The sequence below is a fragment of the Phragmites australis genome, chromosome 7 (assembly GCF_958298935.1).
Source record: "Phragmites australis chromosome 7, lpPhrAust1.1, whole genome shotgun sequence".
Lineage (NCBI taxonomy): Eukaryota > Viridiplantae > Streptophyta > Magnoliopsida > Poales > Poaceae > Phragmites > Phragmites australis.
In genome coordinates this window covers 16231919-16251645 of record NC_084927.1, presented here as the reverse complement: position 1 = coordinate 16251645, position 19727 = coordinate 16231919, and the positions used below count along the sequence as shown (strand labels likewise).

The following is a 19727-nucleotide window of genomic DNA, read 5'->3' as shown; positions in this document are numbered from 1 at the left end:
GCTCTTTAAGGCACTTGTATTTCAGTTCAATATCCTTTACAAGTAAAGGGTAATTCTTACAAGCACCTAAAAGAGTAGACCTAGACTCCTACTCAAGGAGCTTCTTCTCGACATTCACAAGCCGACTAGTGACTTAAGCATGCACATTCTGAAGCTCGGTAAGTTCAGTCATAACCAACAAACAACTCTCACACTCCTCATCATCAAACCCAGACCTAAGCAATGCAAGCTCAGAAGAAACAACTCATACTTAGGCCTAAGCTCTTTCAACTCACGCATAGCTTTCATAAGTAACATATCCTGGCTAATGAGAGCATCATTCAAGGTATCAACTTGGAAAGAGAGCTGATCATAGGAAGGTAATACCTCAGAGGGATCAAGCTCGAGGTCACTGTCATTGTTGTCATCCACCATGAAGCAGAGACCGGTGAAGTCCTTGTTCTTCTTCTTCTTGTCCTTCAAGGGCAGCTCCTCCTCCTCCGAGCTAGAAGAGATGTCGATGTCACTGAGAGCAGCCAAAAATGCCCTAGAAGCCGTCTTGGTCGCCTTCTTGGCCATCTTGTTGCAGTTCTTCTTGAAGAAGGGCTTCTTTTTCCTCATCTTGTGTTTGTTGTAGTTGTGGTCGTGATCTTCCCTTTTCTTGAGCTTAGGGCAATCCACCTTGAAGTGGGTGGTATCACCACACTCAAAGCAGGCACGAGAACCGCCCCTCCTCTGGTCTTGGCGATTGTTGTAGAAGCGGATGAACTTCTTCACAATAAGAGCAAGGTCTTCATCATCTAAAGTGTCTACTTGCTCTTCTATGATAGAAACAAAAGAAAACAATGCAAAACAACTCGATGAAGTGTTAGCACAAGAGAAGCTAGCTCCAGCCAGATTGCCACCATTCGATCCAGAAACTAACACCATGTTCCGAAATAGGGAGTTTCCAAAACCTACCTTGGCTATCTTGGTGGATTTGAGCTTGCTGAAGAGTTCATCACAAGTTAATATGTCATAACTTGGTGACTCTTAAATGCTTAAGATTTTCACTTCTCATGTGCTACGGTCAAGAGCATAGAGAAGCTTGATCACTCTCTTGTGGTCAAAATAGGGCACAACTTCAGTGGATCGAAGATTACTAATGAACCATCAAAGCGAGAAAACATCTCATCCAAACACTCTCTGGGGCCTTACATAAATATTTGATATTCTTAGTTCTATGTGCTTTGGTGTCTAGCCTTAATCTGATTACTGCCTTCATGAAAGACACTCAGAGTAGACCAGATCTTCCGGGCAATACGGAGGTGCTGAACCGTATTAAACTAATTCCAACTTAGACTTGTGGACAAAATATTTCTGACCTTGTTGTTGGCCTCATACTATTCGATTTGAATCTGAGTTGTGCGAGCAGCCGGAATCACACAGTTGGAATCAACAATTTCCCAAATTGCACTTCCTTGGCTTAGAAGATAAGCGCTCATGCGCACCTTCCAGTAAAAAAACTCTCGACTATTAAATAGAGGAATCTTCCAACTTCTCCCAATTGTTGCCTACAAATCGTAAAGCCGGTAAAGGTCAATAAGTGATCAAACTGGCTCTGATACTAATTGTAGGAATGAGATTAGCGATTATAGGAGGTGAATAGAAGTCTCAATAAATTTCTTACGAAATCAATGGCCTTCTGCTATTTAGATCACCCTACGCATCTCAAAATTCAAGTGGAAAAAAAAATAGAGAGAAGTTTTAACAAGAGAAAATTGAGACAACACGACTCCACAGATGGTATATGAAACATAGGGTCCATCTAATATCAATTCATGTGCCTTAGCACTTGAAAGATCACAACTTGCAAAGAAACAAGAAAAGATGAACACCGAGCAACGAAGCTCTCCAAGTTGATTGTCTAGAGGCAAGGGGATTTAAGACCCAATCACATAAGCTTGTGTATGCAAATTTTATGCCTCTAGAAACAAGAAGAGCGACCTCACAAGGCGCTAAAATTTCAGCCCAAAAATCCAAACAAAAATCAAATACGGAAACCGAAAAACTTGCAAACTTGCAAGGGGACCAATAGAGGGAAACTAGAAGGAGATGAGCACAATAACATGAAGAAAAATAAACTTCATTGCAGATGAGGTTAGCCTTATTTTAGGTAGATTATAAAGATTTTTCCTCATAAAGCTTTCACCTAATACATAGGTTAAGCACTCCTCTTTATCTCCTCCAAAACTCTATCACAAGGCTCTCATATAGATGGCATAAGGGGGGGTCAAAATGGTTGGTTTCTCTCCTCCTATAGTCCCACCACTCTATTTATAAGCCTAGAAAATTTGACCCATAAGTTTTCTAACTTTTTCCCAAAATATCCTTCTCTTGTAGTATACTCCTACCTACTACTGAGAGTATTTTGATCTATTTTCTTCTCGATTCATCAAATGGCTATGGTGCCTTCATGACTTAGCTTCACCTCGATGCAAGCTTCATGATGGTGACACATACTCCTCTAGTCCTCCCATGACTGAGGCCAAACCACAAAACTCTAGCACGCTTCTCAAAGCGTGACTCCCCACTTGCCTACACCTTAAACAAATGCTTTGATATCGATACGTGTACTCCGTCTTACAATCCTGACCGTCGGCAAGTCTCTTCCGCTCCTGATCTCTCGGACCGTCTTGTCGCTTGCACTGGCATCCCCTTCTCTTGACTTTGTCAACATGCTGTCTCTATCCGCCTTTCATGATTTGCTTGACCTCTACGTGTTCAGCTAGGATCATCATTGAATCTGTCCGGTCTCTTTGATCATCCGGCAACAAACACTCTGGTTGGTCCTGCTCATCCCCCCGTCGATCGCCAAGTTGCATCCATCACCTGTACACTATGAGATAAGAAAACATATATCCTCAACTCTAGTTCCAGTTAGTCCATAATCAATATCCTCGAATGAAATCCCATATCAATTCAAATCACATCAAAGCTCATGCAAAACTAAAGATCATCAAACTAAATAAATACTAATATCAATCACCCATCATAAATAAATCAAGACATATTTTAACTTGGTTTATCACAAGTGATATCAGATTCTGCGGTCCTCGGCGGGCACTGCGTCTGGTTGGTGCAGAACTCCTTCGGCTAGTCAGTAAATCCAGTGGGGTAGTTGAGATTGACTTCGTCCGAGTTCTCTTGTCTCAATTTGACGTCCCAATAGTCCCTGCTGGTTTGGTGAGTTTGAGGTGTGGTGACCACGACCCCTCCGAAACCATCTCCTCAGAAATCGTTTGTTTTGGTGGCGATGGAGGTGTCAGAGAAGAAATCTAAAGATCATTGAGAGCACATTTTGGAGAGTTTGGACATGTTGTTTGCGCGGGTGGGCTTGATCGATGACGCTCAGCGGTAGCTGCACGCCCAATTGGAAGTCACCATGAAGTCAGTTGATCAATCCAATCGTGACCATCAACACTTGATGCAACTGATGGCGACTACAAGTCAATTGGAGGAAAAATTGAACATGTCCGGGCCCTTGGAGCATCGTGGAAGCAGTCCGCTGTGTCTCGTCAATATGCATGGGGATCTACTGCTTCCATGTCCAGTTCCTCGTCAGCCACCACTAGCATCGACTGCATCTGCAGGTGAGCCTTCAATTACCTACTCGACATTTGGTCCACATCGCAGTAGTACTCAGTTTACCCATATGCAATGCAATTATGTGCCCAAGTTGTTGTTTCCCAAGTTTGATGGGTATCACCCGTGTATTTGGAAGGAGAAGTGTCTCGATTATTTCCATTTGTATAATGTGGATGCATCGATGTGGCCGACAGTAGCTTCATTGCATATGGAAGGCAACGCTGCTAAGTGGTTGCAAATTTATCGGGTGACTCTTGGGATGGGAACTTAGGAGAAGTTTATTGGCGTTGTGGAGACTAAATTCAGTGTGGGTGATTACCGAAGAGCGATTGTTGATATGTTGGATCTTAAGTAGTCTGGTTCGGTTGAGGACTGTACTAAGGAGTTTGAAGAGATTAGATATCAGTTGTCAATGCATAACATAGGCTATGATTAAGTGTTTTTTGTGTCTCAGTTCATGAAAGAACTGAAATATGAGTTGAGAGGGGCCGTTCAGTCTCAGCTTTCTGATTCAGTTGATAGGGTAGCTTTTCTTGCTAGAGTGCAGCAGCAGTTGTTGGCCCAGGGTAAATCTAAATTTCCCTACCAAGGACCTGGTACTCGGGGTTCAGGGAAAGAAGGCACCAAACTGAGTACAGCTAGGAGCAATCTGTGGAAAGAACGCCAACTACGTGATTACATAAGGGCCAATGGTCTTTGCTGTCATTGTGGAGACAAGTTTGATTCTACTCATGCTCAACATTGTCCTAAGAAACCACAGACTCAGGTGAATGCTTTGGCCTTGGAGGATTTTCAGATGGAATTGTCTGATTCAGTGTTATAGCAATTAGAGTTGGAAGATATTTAGACTTCTACTTCTTATCATTTGTCTCTCAATGCTATATCTGGTACTATGTCCAAGGATCAAATGAGGATTAGAGTTTTAGTCAAAAATCAAGTCATGCTTATTCTTGTGGACAGTGGTAGCTCTAATAGTTTTGTGAATGCTGCCTTGTTACCTAGAATTGGGGTGCAACCAGTTCAGATATCACCTACTCAGGTGAGGGTGGCTAATGGTGATACATTGCTCAGTGAAAAAGGCTGTCCTTCAGTTGGAGTGGTGGACACAAGGCCACACCTTTTAGACTGATATGAGGGTGTTGGATTTGGGTGCCTATGATGCAATCTTGGGCTATGACTGGTTGAAGCATTACAGTCCAATGGTTCCCCATTGGGAGGATCAATATCTCCAATTTCAGTACAAAGGGAGAGATATCACTTTGCATGGGTTGGGAGTGCCTAAAACTGGGATCAATGAGATGTATGCAGTACAAGTTCTGAAATGGTGCCAAGGCAATGAAATATGGGCTTTAGCAGTGTTGTAGTCCCCTTCTTCACCTGCTGATTCTTCTGCAGCTGAGGTAATTCAGCACTTATTGTCTGAATATCAAAATGGTTTTGGTGTTTCCAGTACCTTATCACCTGCCAGAACTTGTGATCACTCCATACCCCTCATCCCTAATGATGTCCTAGTTAATTCTAAGCCTTATATATATTCACCTTTCCATAAAGATCAGATAAAAAAGCATGTTAGGGAGCTTCTAGAGTCTGGTCTCCTTATTCCTAGCTCTAGCCTTTTTGCTTCTCCAGTACTCTTGGTCCCAAAAAAAGATGGATCATGGCATTTTTGTGTGGACTATAGGAAGTTGGACTTTTTGACTATCAAAAACAGATTTCGTATACCTATCATTGATGAAATTTTGGATGAGTTGGTTGCAGCAAAATGGTTTACTAGCTTAGATACGAAGGCTGGTTACCATCAAGTAATAATGAATGTGGAGGATGAATACAAGACTGCATTTAAAACCCATCATGGCCATTACCAATTTAGGGTCATGCCTTTTAGGCTTACAAATGCCCTAGCTACATTTCAATGTGCTATGAATGACATTCTTGGGTCCTTTTTGAGGAAGTTTGCATTGGTGTTCATTGATGACATATTAGTCTATAGTGCTACCTTGGAAGATCATGTGGATCATTTGAGACAGGTCTTGGATAAATTAAGAGAGCATCAATTCTACATTAAGAGATCTACGTGTTCTTATGCCCAAGACAGATTGGTCTATTTAGGCCATATTATTTCTATGAAGAGGTGGCAATTGATCAAAGCAAAACTGAAGGTATGCTTAAGTGGCCTACTCCAACCAATGTGACTGAGTTGAGAGGAATTTTAGGTCTCACTGGTTATTATAGAAAATTTATGAAACACTATAGGATCATTGCTAAACCTTTAGACGGTTACCGTGATGGAGAATTTCCTGCAGGAGGGACTCGTCACTGTCACAAGGACCAATCTATTGAAAAAGAAACACTTTCAGTGGACTGCAAAAGCATAGGCAGCTTTTGATCACCTCAAGCAGGCAATGAGTAGCACTCCTGTTCTAGCCCTGCCTAATTTTAGTAATACTTTTGTGGTGGAAACTGATGCTTGTGCCTCTGGGATTGGGGTTGTTCTTATGCAATGGGGACAACCAATGGCATTCCTTAATAAGGCTCTCAGAGAAGTGCATCAACACTTATCCATTTACGAGAGTTACTTGGATGAGCAGCACTTGCAATCTAACTTGCAAAAACGGTTATGACTAGACTGATGGGCCTTCCAAGGCCACTCAATTGTCAGTAGGTGAATTTCTGAAGGAACGAGAAACACAGCAATTAGCCCTGAAATCTCAATTGGTTGTAGCTCAGAACCGCATGAAGGTCCAGGCTGACAAAAAAAGGTATGACCGACAATTTGTGATTGGGGAACAGGTTCTGTTCAGGCTTTAGCCCTATGCCCAGACATCAGTGGTCAATAGGCCTTTTCCTAAGCTGGCTTATAAGTTTTTTGGTCCTTACAAGGTGGTTCAGAAAATTGGGGCATCTGCCTATCGCCTGGAGTTGCCTGCTGAAGCCAAAATTCATCATGTGTTTCATGTATCTCAATTGAAACCATTTACACCTAATTAAACTCCAGTGTATGCTCATTTGCCGCAGATTGCTGAGTTGGATGGCCGAGATGTGTTGCCTGAAGCTATTTTGGACCGACCCTTGGTTAAGAAGGGCAATTAGGTGAAGCCACAAGAGCTAATCAAGTAGATCTCTTTGCCAGCTGATTGTGCTACCTGGGCGGATTTCTATGTGGTTCAGCAATATTTTCCTAACGCCATTGCTTGGGGTCAAGCTATGTCTGAAGCGGGGGAAGATGTCGGACCTGCCACAGGAGCATCTCCAGAGAGCAGTGCGGGCGCTAACCGATTCAAACAAGTTGGTTGGCAGCGATCGGTTGATGAGCTGGCGTGGTGTATGTGTCTAGCTGGCATGGGTGGGGCCCTATGGCCAGTGAGTAGCTGCTGAGTATATAACACAACCTTTAACCGAATTGGAGTTTCAGACATGAAAACATTCAGAACACTTACCTCCTGTCTTCTTCTCTCTTGAGTTCTCTTCGCCCTCCAGTTCTTCATAAGTGCGATCCTCTAACTCACATCCCCGTGATCAACGCCGGCGGCAACAGGTGTTACAAGCCCGTGTCGGGTCGGCGAGAGTGTGCACGACGGCGCGGAGGATAGGAGCACCGCGGCATAGGAGAGGCAGACGCGGCTGCCCGCCGAGGTCGACAGCGGGTGCGAGGCGCGGTGGCCCACGCTGCACTTTTGCGACGGTGGAGGTGTTGTGGCCGTCGGATTCCATGGGGAGGCCAGAAGGGTTTGGGGATTCGAGTGAGCGGAGAGGTTTTACAAGGCGGCCTGGAGGTTTCTCGTGCTCTTTGTCTTTGGCGGCGTAATTTGTTTGACAAGAAATGGAGTAAAATACTGTAGTATGTACGGTGATTTCTTAGCTTGCCTAGGAAACATTATATTATACCCTTCTGAAAAAATGATTTATAGTCCCTGCACTATCTGCGCCCAAATCCAGGGCATTTCATCATGCTTTTATAATCCCTATGACGCGTTTCTCTCCTGTTTTTCCACCCACTTCCCAAGGCACAACACAAAGGAGACAGAATGGGACATACAATAAAAATGTGGTTGAATCGGCATCAAATTTGATGAGCTCTGGTTTATTAAGGGAGTTTGAGGATTTGTTGCCTAGAGCACCGATTTTTGAGTTTTGAGGGGTGTTTTGTTCGGACTACTACAATTTCAGTTATGAGCAATTTTGGCGCAAATGTCAGTTTGGGTGGTGAAAGGGCGCCGATTGAGCTTGATTTTGATAGTTTGTTGACGAGTTTTTTTATATATTTTTTTTTTGATTAAAAATTTAAATAAATATATTCCTCGTGGAAAAAATTACAAAACTAGAGGGTTGCAGCCCTCTGAGAATACGGTTAGGCCTACTTACCGCCCCCGGGAGGGCGGATGACCTAACCGACCCTCAGAGGGCGGCTACAACCTGCCCGCCCGAGCCGTGGCCTTATCACCCCCTGAGAGGGCAGTTACGGCTCCTTGCCACCCTCTGAGGGGGCAGTAAGGTGACTGCCCACCCGCCTCCCCCCTTCCCCCTCCTCTATAAGAGGGCAAAAAATGAGGTGAAATCCTCATTTTATTCCGAAAAAAGAGAAAGCTCTGAAGAGGGAGGAGAGGAGAAGAGAGGTGAGGAAGAGAGCGCGGTGGAACCCTGCTGCATTTGATCTGCGGATTTGAAGATCACTTTTCTGATAAGTTCTTCTATATTTTTATTGTTGTTAATTAGTACAGTAGCACTGTATAACATAGGTTTAGACATGTATGATCTAGGGTTTAGAAAATGATGTATTTAGTAGAAAATTGTCAATTTTACTTACGACATGGTAGGATAGCAATGAAATATAGAATATTATTTGTAGTATGGGTTAGTTTTGAATATGTAGATTGTATAGAGTAATAATTGTAGGGTAGTATTATGTGACATAGGATTTAGCACTGTATGATAATGGTATGACCTAGGATGTAGTGTTTAGAAAATGGTAGTATACTATGAATATTAATTCTGACATGGTAGGATAGCTATTAAATGTAGATTGTATAGAGTAATATTTGTAGGTAAGTTTGGGTAGGGGTAGTATTGAAGAACCTATTGTTAGGTATGAATCGGTGTCGGTAAATTTTTTATTTCCGATACTGAGAAATATAGTTCGTCGGTCTTAACATTGGTTATATTTACGGATGTTTCCAAGGATGGCAGATAAATTAATTTTTCAGATATATTATGGTGATGGTGAAATTAGGTACGGTCCTAACGATGTAGATCTGTCTAGATTTCGTCATGTTATGAAGGGTTTTAGTGAAGCTAATGAGAGGACCATTGCGGGTGTGTGCAAGTGGCTCATGCAGTTTTTCCAACTGGATCCACAACAACATGATCTTAAGCTGAAAGCTGTCCTCAACTGTGCTAGTCATGGATACTTTGGCGAGGTGGTTCCGATCGAAGCCACATCAACTTAGAGGCAGTATATAGATATATCTTGTGAACGTGGCCTGCCTCTGATTTTGTTAGCTGAGGTGTAACGAAAAGATCAAACAGAGGTGAACTCTGTGAAAGCAGTAGCGGCACCAAGTGAGGCAGTGGAAGATTAATCAGACCCAGTAAACGTCGGGACCAGGGCAGATGTTAGGGATATTCCTGAGATGCATTCGATGGGTGTAGCCGATGAGAGGGAGCATATCCCTAGTATAATTGAAGAGATGGAGTTGGAGGATCAAGAGCTGGAGGAAGCCGTTGCCGATGGGGTTTCATCTGACGAGGAGGGTAATGCTCCAGTGCCTGCAGAGCGGAGAGATCATGAATTTTTAAAGCTGGTGGTTAGCGAGGCTGATCGGACACCGTGGCAGTACCATGAGAACGAGGTGTCTTAGGATGCTATGTACCCTATAAAGGAGTATGTTATTGATGCAGTTAAATTCTGGTCGTTGTCTCTTCGGAGGCAGTTCAAGGTTGTTAAATCTAGTAAAAGGGAGTATGATGTGAAGTGTTTGGTGCCTCAATGTCCTTGACGGGTGCACGCATTTAGAGGGAAATGGGTAGACTACTAGCATTGCTCAATAGTCAAGGAACATAATTGTCACATTAAGAAAATAGAGTTCGTCCACCGGAACCTGTCATCTGTCTTTATTGCTAATGTTATGTATGGGGGAGATTATGGACAACCTAAGGTATGAGCCACGATCAATAATCCGTGCTATTGAGCAAAGTTTCCAGTACACAATAAACTATGCGAAGGCATGGAGGGCGAAACAGAAGGCTATTGAGATGAGGTTCGGAACATATGAAGAATCATATCACAATCTACCTCGTCAATCAGCTACAATATGTGGAAGGAACCTAGGCAGTTACTATGATATCAAGCATTATCCCTCCACTGATGCGGAGTACAGCGGGAAACGAGTATTGCAGCGTGCTTTCTTTGCATTCGCTGCATCCATCAAAGCATTTCGGTACTGTCGACCCATCATTTGCCTGGATAGAACATTCATGACTGGGAAGTACAAAGGACAAATATTGTCTGCAATTGGGGTCGACGGTAACAACCAAATCCTACCACTAGGGTTTGCTTTCGTGGAGAGTGAGAACGGGGACAACTGGTATTGGTTCCTTGAGTGGGTGAAACATGCTATTGTTCTTGACCGGCCAGATGTGTGTTTGATTCATGATAGATATGCAGGGTTGTTGCAGGCTTTGCTGGATATGCAACATGGTAGTGTTCGACGGGGTGTAGCAGCATAGTGGCCCGACCTGAAGAGTAGGTGGTGCATGCGTCATATGGGTGCAAACTTCTATAGACAGTTCAAAAACAAAGAGTTGATGAAGCTTTTCAAAAAGTTGTGCAGTCAAAACCAGCAACGGAAGTTCAATGCCCTATGGGCAAGACTGGATGAACTAACTCTGAAACAGACAGTGGAGGCTGCACCTACTGGTGATGAACCGATAGCTCTTGGACTGCAGATAATAAGTAGGTCAGGGTCAGCTATTAGGAGCATTTCACAGTGGATACGTAATGAGCCAAATAAAAAATGGGCTTTGCTATACGATAGTGGTGGGGCAAGATATGGAGTAATGACAGCCAATCTTGCTGAGGTTTATAACTAGGTCATGCGAGGAATGAGGTCCCTCCCACTTGTTAGAATTGTAGAAGGCATTTTACATGGGACTTGTAAGTACTCTATTGATCGGTACGCAGCTGCTAAAAATGTAATGGAGGATAATCGTATGCTCTATGGATGGATGCTATATGAGTATATGGAGAAGGCCCACATGCATCGCGCAAATCAAGAGGGGACTGCGGAGCACAGGTTCAATGTCCTGTGCCGGGATAAGGGTCGGAGGGGTGGAAGACGTGAGCAGCATGTGCAAGAGTGCGTGCTTAGGAGTGGGACATGCATTTGTACTTGCCAGAAGCCACAATTGCTGCACAAACCTTGTACACACACATCATAGCTCGTGTGCGGAGCACAATATGCTTCCCAGGCAATATGTTTCAAAGTATTTCATGAAGGATCAAATACTGAACCCCTGGAATCATGAGATGTATGGTTACGGCATTGTTGACACTTTTACAAGTAATCCAAGGCCTTCACAAATCTATGTGCCTGATTTGGAAAAGATGAAGAACGCACCAGGCCGTCAACAAACTCACCGGATTCGCAATGATATGGATGAATCCGAAGCGTGTCCTAGGGTCAAGCGATGTAGTCAGTGCAATGAAACAGGTCACACGTACAAGTACTGTCCTAAAAATGCACCTGTTGTGTAGGTGAGTATTATGACGCGTTCTAGTGTGATTGTATTTAGCATAGCTTGCTGCCTTAATTGTACTTCGCTATCTAGCATTTGAACCTTTCATTTGTAAGTACATGTCGCAATATATTCATGTTACATATAGTTGTAAAGTGACTTGGCATTCAATATATTTTGTTCTTGTCTACATGTTGCAATGTATTAATGTACATGTCGTTCAAATGCAGATATGGTGGACCCTGCGACTCCCGAGCTTCTCAACCCTGCAGTGGACAAGAGGCACCGTAGCTTCTTGTCCGCTGAGCACCAGATGGAGTTAGGAGTGTTCCGACCACGTGGCCCTGGAGAGCTACTTACGATCGACGATCGGTGGAAGCACAGGTATCCATACTTTTATACGAATTTACCATATCATTGATCTATTGCATTCCCCAGTTTATTTATATTCCCAATGGTTCAGGTTGGCAGTAGCAAGACTCCTACCGCTTTGCCGTTTGGTTGAGGCTCGATCGACGGAGAACCCCGAGGCAGCGGCGCGTCGTTTCTACTTTGACCTCTCGCTGATAGCAGCACTGGTTGACCGATGGAGGCCAGAGACACATACGTTCCACCTCCCCTATGGCGAGATGACCCCAACCTTGCAGGACGTAGCCTACCTCTTGGGCTTGCCTTGCGCTGGAGATGCGGTTGGGGTCATCGACATGGATGCTGACTAGATCAACGTCATGCATCAACGCTATGGCCCGGTTGAGCGGACGGCCGACGCACCCCCCTACGTGCCTGAGTTCTTGTCCGATGCACGAGGGCCAACAAAGAAGTGGATCCTACAGTTTCAGGTACCGTACAATACAACCTCTCATTTACTATTCGAGTATCTAGTTATGATCCTTATTGTCACCTGTCATACTTGCAGCCGGCGTACATGCACACACAGACCAACACAAACTCGGTATCCATGTATTTGGAGGCCTATCTGCTTTGGCTGTTTAGCTGGGTTATGTTCACCAGCGGCCAAGGTCATCTGGTTGCGAGGACCCTTGTGCCGTACACTCAGTAGAGAGTATCTAATGTAACCCGATATATTTCCACTCGCTTAGGCATGTTATGATTAGGAGCGGCGCACTAATAAGTAGGTCTTTGTGCGAACCGTACATGCCACCTTCTTTTCCTCGTCATGTCATCGTGGTTACAGTCTCATGTGATATTTTTCACCATATGTTTAATATTATGTTTGTTGCCGTTCGCAAACTCATACCCGTGTAATATGCTGCGAGTGCTTCACATATACAATTTGTTCACAAATACTGATTTTTTATCCTCCAAAAATTACGTAACCTACTCCAAATTCTCGCTTCCTCAATATACCATTTTCACTACTCTTCAACTTTTTTAATTCCAAATTTTGCAAATTTCCTATTTTAAATTTTGATGAAATACACAAAATTTTACAACTTTTAGCAAAAAATATGCCATTACCGCCCACTCAAAGAGCTGCTAGGCTGCTAACCGTCCTCCCAGGCCCTATCCCGTCCCCTTAGAGGGCGGTTAACAGTCTTGCTGCCCTCTGATAGGGCGGTTAAGCCACCCACCCTCCTAGGGGCGCAGGTCTAACCGCCCTTTCAGAGGGCTGCAGCTGTTTTGCAATTTTTTTCATGAGAAATCTATTTATTTAAATTTTTAATGAAAAAATATAAAAATAAAAATAAACTCGTTTGTCGAAATGATCAGACAAACGAGATTTCTCGTTAACCGAGCCCGAAGCCTCGCCCGAAAACGCTAGCCCAATGTGGCTTAATGGACAGGCCTAGGCAGAGGTCAGCAAGCCCGAAATGATCAGACCTAGTTCGAGCCAGGTTCGAAACAAAATTTTTATTTACTTTTACATGTAAAATTGATTGAGTGGTCTAGCCTGAGCCCGGCTTATTTCGGTTACAAATGCATGCAGAATAGCTGTCTAGCCCAAGTCTGGGCACATGTTTTAGGCCCAAAACAAACCAACCTTTTGCTGGTCTACATGGAACTACATTACTACCAAATTTCATGCACATGAACCTATGATTTTTGAGATATGAGAAGACAATCGAAAGGGACAAAAATTGTGTCTTCTCTAATTAATAGTTGTCGTATCTCTTGTTAGTTGTGAATGATTGTTGTTGTTGATGTCAAGTTTGTAACTTGATAAATGTGTTGTTGCTGTCGTAATCCTCTAGAAGTTTGAACTGGACTGATTGATCTTTTTTTTTTTACTCCACACCTTGAGGACGTTCTTTCACGTGAATGGTTGTGCCATTTGTGCATGTGATTGTTACTGTGCTGCTTATCTTGATCGAAGCTATCCTAGTTGCTCATCACAACTCACACCGCACTTCAACTCACACCGCACTTCACATATGGATTGTGGACGTCGGACTCCTGCTTTATGCAAATGAAAATGTCGACATACTTATATTACAGATTTACAGTGTCTAGGGATGAGAATCATTGACATCTAAACCATATTTTTGTACTTACACAGGCTGAAACTGTTGGAGATATACTCTTGTCGTATGCTGTTGTACCGGTTCAGTGAGATAAGGCTTCATGTTATTAAGATTTGCTAGCTTTATCTTTAGTTTGTTCACCGTGATCACGGCTGTTGCTATCAGGTTGTTGCACATGATGTACACGATCTAACTCGCTATATATATATATATCGATAGAGAGATCGCCCCGATTGTGTGGCGTGTCCTCCAATTCTTTTGAGTCTCTCTCAGAAACTTCTGGCTCATTTCTACATCTTTACGTTTTTCCTCGCAGAAAAACGTTTACTGCTGCATGGCACAGTAGTCTCCTATCAGCGTTATACCCTTGTATGGTGAAATGCAGAGTAAAAGCAAGAACTCATGTTCACGACTCCTCGATGGGCATCTTGATGCCCTTGATCTCGCGCGCCAGAGACCGTAGCTCTTCGACCTCTTCGCCGGTCAGGCTCCACCCGAGCGCGCCTGCGAACTCCTTGGCCTGGCTGGCATTCTTGGCTCCGGGGATCGGCACCACGTTCCCCTGGCAGGTCAGCCAGTTCAGAGCCACCTGAAAGAAATAAAGAAAGTGAAGACCTCGATGCCTTTGATTAGGATATGTTCCTTTTCTTGTATGGATCGATGAGCTTTTGTAGGTGAAGCACCTGGGTTGGACTCTTCCCATAGCTTCCTCCAATCTCTTTGATCCTGTTCATTAGTGGTTGGAGCTGTGTATATATGTGACGTGAAACATCTTCAGATTTCAGATAGCAAAGTTCCATTGCAGAGGCTGAAGCTAGCTTAAGATTTACAAATATCTGACCTTGGTGAGGAACTCAGGAGTGTATGTATTTGCTCGAGGACCGGTAGGCGGATTTTCCGGGGTGTATTTTCCTGTCAGAACACCTGAATAACGGGAATCAGTTAGTACAAGAAATGAGACTGGAAAACCAAGAACTAGATTGGACCCACTGTATTGAAAATCAAAACACTCAATACGATTGAACAATTGGGTAAAGAAAACTAAGAAACTGCAAGTTCCTACCTTGGGCTATTGGGGAATAAGCAATCAAGGTGATACCAAGCTCATCACAAGCTTCCTTTACACCATTCATCTCAGGAGTCCTGTATATCAGGCTGTAATTCACTTGGTTTGCAGCAAGTGGAACCCCTCTCTTCTTCAGGCGCGCATATGCATCCCGAAGGCGTTTCTCTTATATGAAACCATAATGGAGACTGTTATTCCAATGAGCTTTACTGAAAAAGAAGCAGCCAATTAAAGTAACATGAAAGATCATTTGCAAGCCAAAGTCAGAATGCAAACCATTGTAGTTTGAGACTCCAACAGCCTTTACAAGGCCTTGCTCATAAGCATCTGCAAGGCCATCAAGGTAACCTGGATCATGCTCAGTCATGTCAGAACAATGAAGTTTACTCACGCTAGAAGGTACTAGAAAATCAGATTTTAGCAAAGGGTAGGTTGCATTCGGTACCTTCATTTCCCCATATCCCTGGCCTGAAAAGGAGATAATGAAAACAGCTTAGTCAAAACTGCTAAGAATATACAAACATATACATGTATCAGAGAGAGCAGACGAGCCGACCAGTGAAGTTGGTAGAGTTCAACTGAGGATAGGCCAAGACGGTCTAGCGATTTCTTCAGCGCGGAAAGAACACTTCCTCGGCCAAATCTCCAAGGAAGGGCAGCAAACTTTGTTGCGACGGCCACCTCAATCTGTTCTTTCTGCTGCCTTTCCTTAATGAACCTGATGGCAACACATGCATCGATCACTAGATGGTTACGTACTGATGCACATAATTTTTGCCGAATTTTGAAGTGACAAACAACGGAACATGGCATACGTACCCTCCCAGTAAACTTTCAGAGTTCACTGCTCCCATCAGCTGAAGGACAGAAGAACTTTCAGTTCAATGTGCCTTAAGAATTCGGAAAGAGCAGGGAAGAATGTGCCAGTGAGCTAGGTAGCTGGTATAATATCTTACCGCTGTACCGTATACTTCTGCGGTATCAAAGAAGGTCATCCCGTTATCGATGCTGGCATCGAATGCTTCCTGTGCCTCCTTCAGTCTCCTATCTGACAAACTCAAAGAAAGTGTATATGCACCTTTTACATTGGAGGTACATCGATCATTGACACGCTTAATGCTGTAAAAGTAGCAACGATATAATTCTGTCACAATTAAACGCAAAGACGACAACATATCTGCCTGGAGTGGAGCGATCATAAAAAGAAGGAAAAACATGGCAATTTCATTTTGGTTGAATCGACGACATGCGTGCAAGTTACACACGGTTTCTTTCAGGCAATGCAACAGGCACCTTATGGGTGGCATAGGAAGCATGACCGGGATTTCAGAACGTTCGTTGGTGGTCACTCTTTCTGCTCTCCCGAGAACCCGAGCAGGCAGAGGCAGAGGCAGAGTGGCAGGCACGTACCGTCCCACTCGGAGTCGTTCCAGTAGGTGGTGTCGCCCCAGGACCAGGCGCCGATGCCGAGCTTGGTGACCGCCACGCCGGACCCGCCCAGCCTCACCTTGCCCTCCTCCTCGTCGCCTCGGAGGTCGCCGCGCGGGGCGGACGGAGCCCCCGCCGGGCAGGGAGAGGAGGCCGGCAGCAGTAGCCCACGGCGCCGGCGACGTGCAAGGCCATCATCATCGCTGGGCGCTGGCCCTCCTGTAGGCTGTAGCTCGATCAGTCGCTAGCCCACTCGCCGAGCGAGAAGCCAGGAGGAGAAGCGTGTGTGGTGGCGAGGTGCGAGGCTGGCTGGGCGCTTCGTTTTGTTTGGCCACTCCACTCCAGGTCCCGCGCCGCGCGCATGGGAACGTACGCTGCTGATAGTCTGTCCGTGTGCGTGTGTGGCTGGGTCTGTCGAGGCTTGCTAGCTCAAGCTGGCACGTGAGGAACGTGAAGTGGCAGGTGGGGCCCACCCCCCTGAATGCTCTACCTTGGCGTGTGGTTCCTCATATCTCGGATCAAACAGAATGGACGGTCCACAATTATCATGTATGAGGTGTGGTTCCTCATACAAGGAGCAGTCAGTTTCAAAGTGAAGCCTCTCTGCTCGACGACGACGAAGACGGGCACGGCAGCATTGGATTTTTACTCCAAGATTCGCGCGCTCTTCCACCCTATCTTGTCTCCATCCATTCTCCATGCCTCTAGCGGACCACAGCTCCAAGTTAAGCGCAGGCAAGCAGCAAAGGAAACTGGCCATGTCTGTCTAAGCCTTAAGGCAGAAACTGTACAAGTCTAACAAGGTTGAGTCCAGACGTGCGAGGCAAAGCTCACATCGATCTTGAGAGAAATGTGCGCCATTGACTCCACCACGCCGGGCAGTTTTTGTGTGCTCTTATTTTGTTACTGAGAAATTAAGTTGAGGTAGTCTTGGTTTATCGTTTGGAATGCGTGATCGATAATATGTGGTTTTGATTGAGTGTCCATCTGATTATAAATGCATAGTTATGTATGCAATGATTGGTCTTGTGTAACTAAAGTAGCAAAGAATTGAAGATTATGTCGTTGTCTCGATGCAAGAAGTTTACACTCATCGGATAATCTAGTGTGAGTCTGTTTGACCTTATTGGATAGTCCGGTATATACTATTTATGTGTACTAGAGTTTTTTTATATAGAGGTAGAGAAAAAATTCATTCACCAGAAGGTTCGGTGTAGATGAGAGTGAGCATCAGACTAATTCTTGCAGAGAAGGATTTTGACGCTAAATTTGGAGAAAGCACCGGATAGTACGGTGTTGACAATGGGTGCACACTGGACTAATATTTTTAGAATGGCTAAAATGTGTGTAACAAGAGTAGTTGTACTCACCGGATGGTCCGGTGTTGACAGTGTGAGCACCGAAAGTGGTCATTGGACTAATTTTTTCACAAAGAAATGCAAACCGGGCTCTAATAGAATTGTACTCACCAGATGGTCCGGTGTTGCACTGGTGTGAACGCCGGATCATCTGGTGTTCACATTTTTGTTACGTCTTATCTTTTTTAACTTGATTTTGATTTGGACTAACATGTGATGATATTATATGATTCTCGAGATGCATGTTTGCTTGTCTAATAATGTGCATGTGTTGGATGCAACTTGAGGGTCGATGACGGGTGATCGGGGCCAAGCGGGGTGCTTGGTGCCAGACGATTAAGGAGGTCGAGCGGAGTCAAGGGTGATCCTGGCTGTATACATGGAGGTCAAGTAAAGCATTAGGTGAAGGATGAAGACGGCGTGTTGACAAAGTCAAGCGAAGGTGATGCTGGTGCAAGTGACAAGGCGGTCCGAGGGATCGGGATCGAGAGAGACTTGTCGGTAGTCAGGATCGCAAAATAGAGGACACACGTCAATATCAAAAGACATGCTTGAGGTCAAAGTAAGCAGCTGTTAGTCACGCCTTGAGAAGCGTGTGCTAGTTTCCCGGTTTGGCCACAAAACTGTGGGCAGATGGTGTGCACATGGTATCATCGTGAAGCTTGTGTCAAGACGAAGCTATGTCATGAAGGCGCCAAGATCGTTTGATCGATGCAAGAGAAAATAGATCAAAATACCCTTGATGGTAGATAGTAATGTACTACAAGAGAGGGATATTTTGGAAAAAAAATTAGAAAATATATGGGTTAAGTTTCCTAGACCTATAAATAGAGGAATAGGGCTATGGGAGAGGATGAACTAGCCATTTGAGCACCTTGTGTCACTCATATGAGAGCATTGTATTAGGGTTTTAGTAGAGAGAAGGATGAGTGCTTAGCCTTTGTAATATGTGAGAGTTTTTGAGAAAATCTTTGTAACCCGTTTAAAATAGAACTGACATCTTTGAGTAATGAAATTTATTTTGTTTCATGTACTTGAATTCCCCTCATTCTAGTTTTGTTCTTTTGTCTTGTGTGTAAGTTTTTCTTTTCCAGTTTTGATTTTCATTTTTATTTTTGAGTTAAAATTTCAGCACCTTATGAGATCATTCTCTTGTTACTAGAGACATAAAATTCACATACACACTTATGTGATAGGGTCTTGAATTCTTTTGCCTCTAGACAATCAATTTGGAGAGTTTCGTTGCTCGGTGTTCATCTTTTCTTGTTTCTTTGCTAGTTGTGATCTTTTAAGTACTAAGACACATGGATTGATCTTAAATGAAACATATGTTCATATACCATCAGTGGAATCGTGTTGCCTCTATTTTCTCTTGTTAAAATTTCTCTTAATTTTTTACTTCCGTTTGAGTTTTGAGGTGCGTTAGGTGATCTAAATAGGAGAAAAATATCGATTTCGTAAGAAATATATTAAACCGTTTATTCACTCATCTAGTCATCAATCTCATTCCTACATTTATCCCAGAAGGATGCCAAGCACCAGAATGTTCACTGCCTCTTTGGGACAATCTTGTTCCTTGGATGGAGGCTTAAGTTCATCTTTAGGCCAGTGAATACCGAGAAAGCATGCAGGATTTGTTTCATCAGTATAGCCTGCAATTTTGGGTACTTTCAACTCAAATTCAACAATTTTTTTCTTTAAACAAGAAATTGATAACCTTCAGTTTTAAGAATTTGGGAACTTTTAACTAGAAAATGAAGACTAAACTCAAAATCGAAACCTTTTCTTCAACGTAAAAATTCAAAGAAACTCCAACTCATTTTTTAGGGCGGGAACTTCCAAAGTGAAAAAAACAAACAAAGCAAAACTATAAAGGAGTGGGTAGCTCCCCACCTGGGAGTGGAGACAACTACATATTTCCGTTAGAATATAGGTACTCGAATTTAATTATATCAGAGTTAGCGCACTGTTGCAAATAACAATTATCATACCTCTTTATACTAAAATGATTCCACGCGTATAAAATAAGTGAGGCATCAAATAGCTGCAAAACCT

The 19727-nt window shown here is 43.7% G+C and overlaps 2 pseudogenes; both read right to left on the bottom strand.

Annotated features, from left to right (window-relative positions):
• The window catches only part of LOC133925420 (protein PUTATIVE RECOMBINATION INITIATION DEFECT 1-like), a 51407-nt pseudogene extending 44090 nt beyond the window's left edge, over positions 1–7317 (bottom strand).
• Positions 7318–13735: 6418 nt separating this feature from the next.
• On the bottom strand, positions 13736–16705 carry LOC133924032 (uncharacterized oxidoreductase At1g06690, chloroplastic-like; annotated as a pseudogene).
• Positions 16706–19727: the final 3022 nt, after the last annotated feature.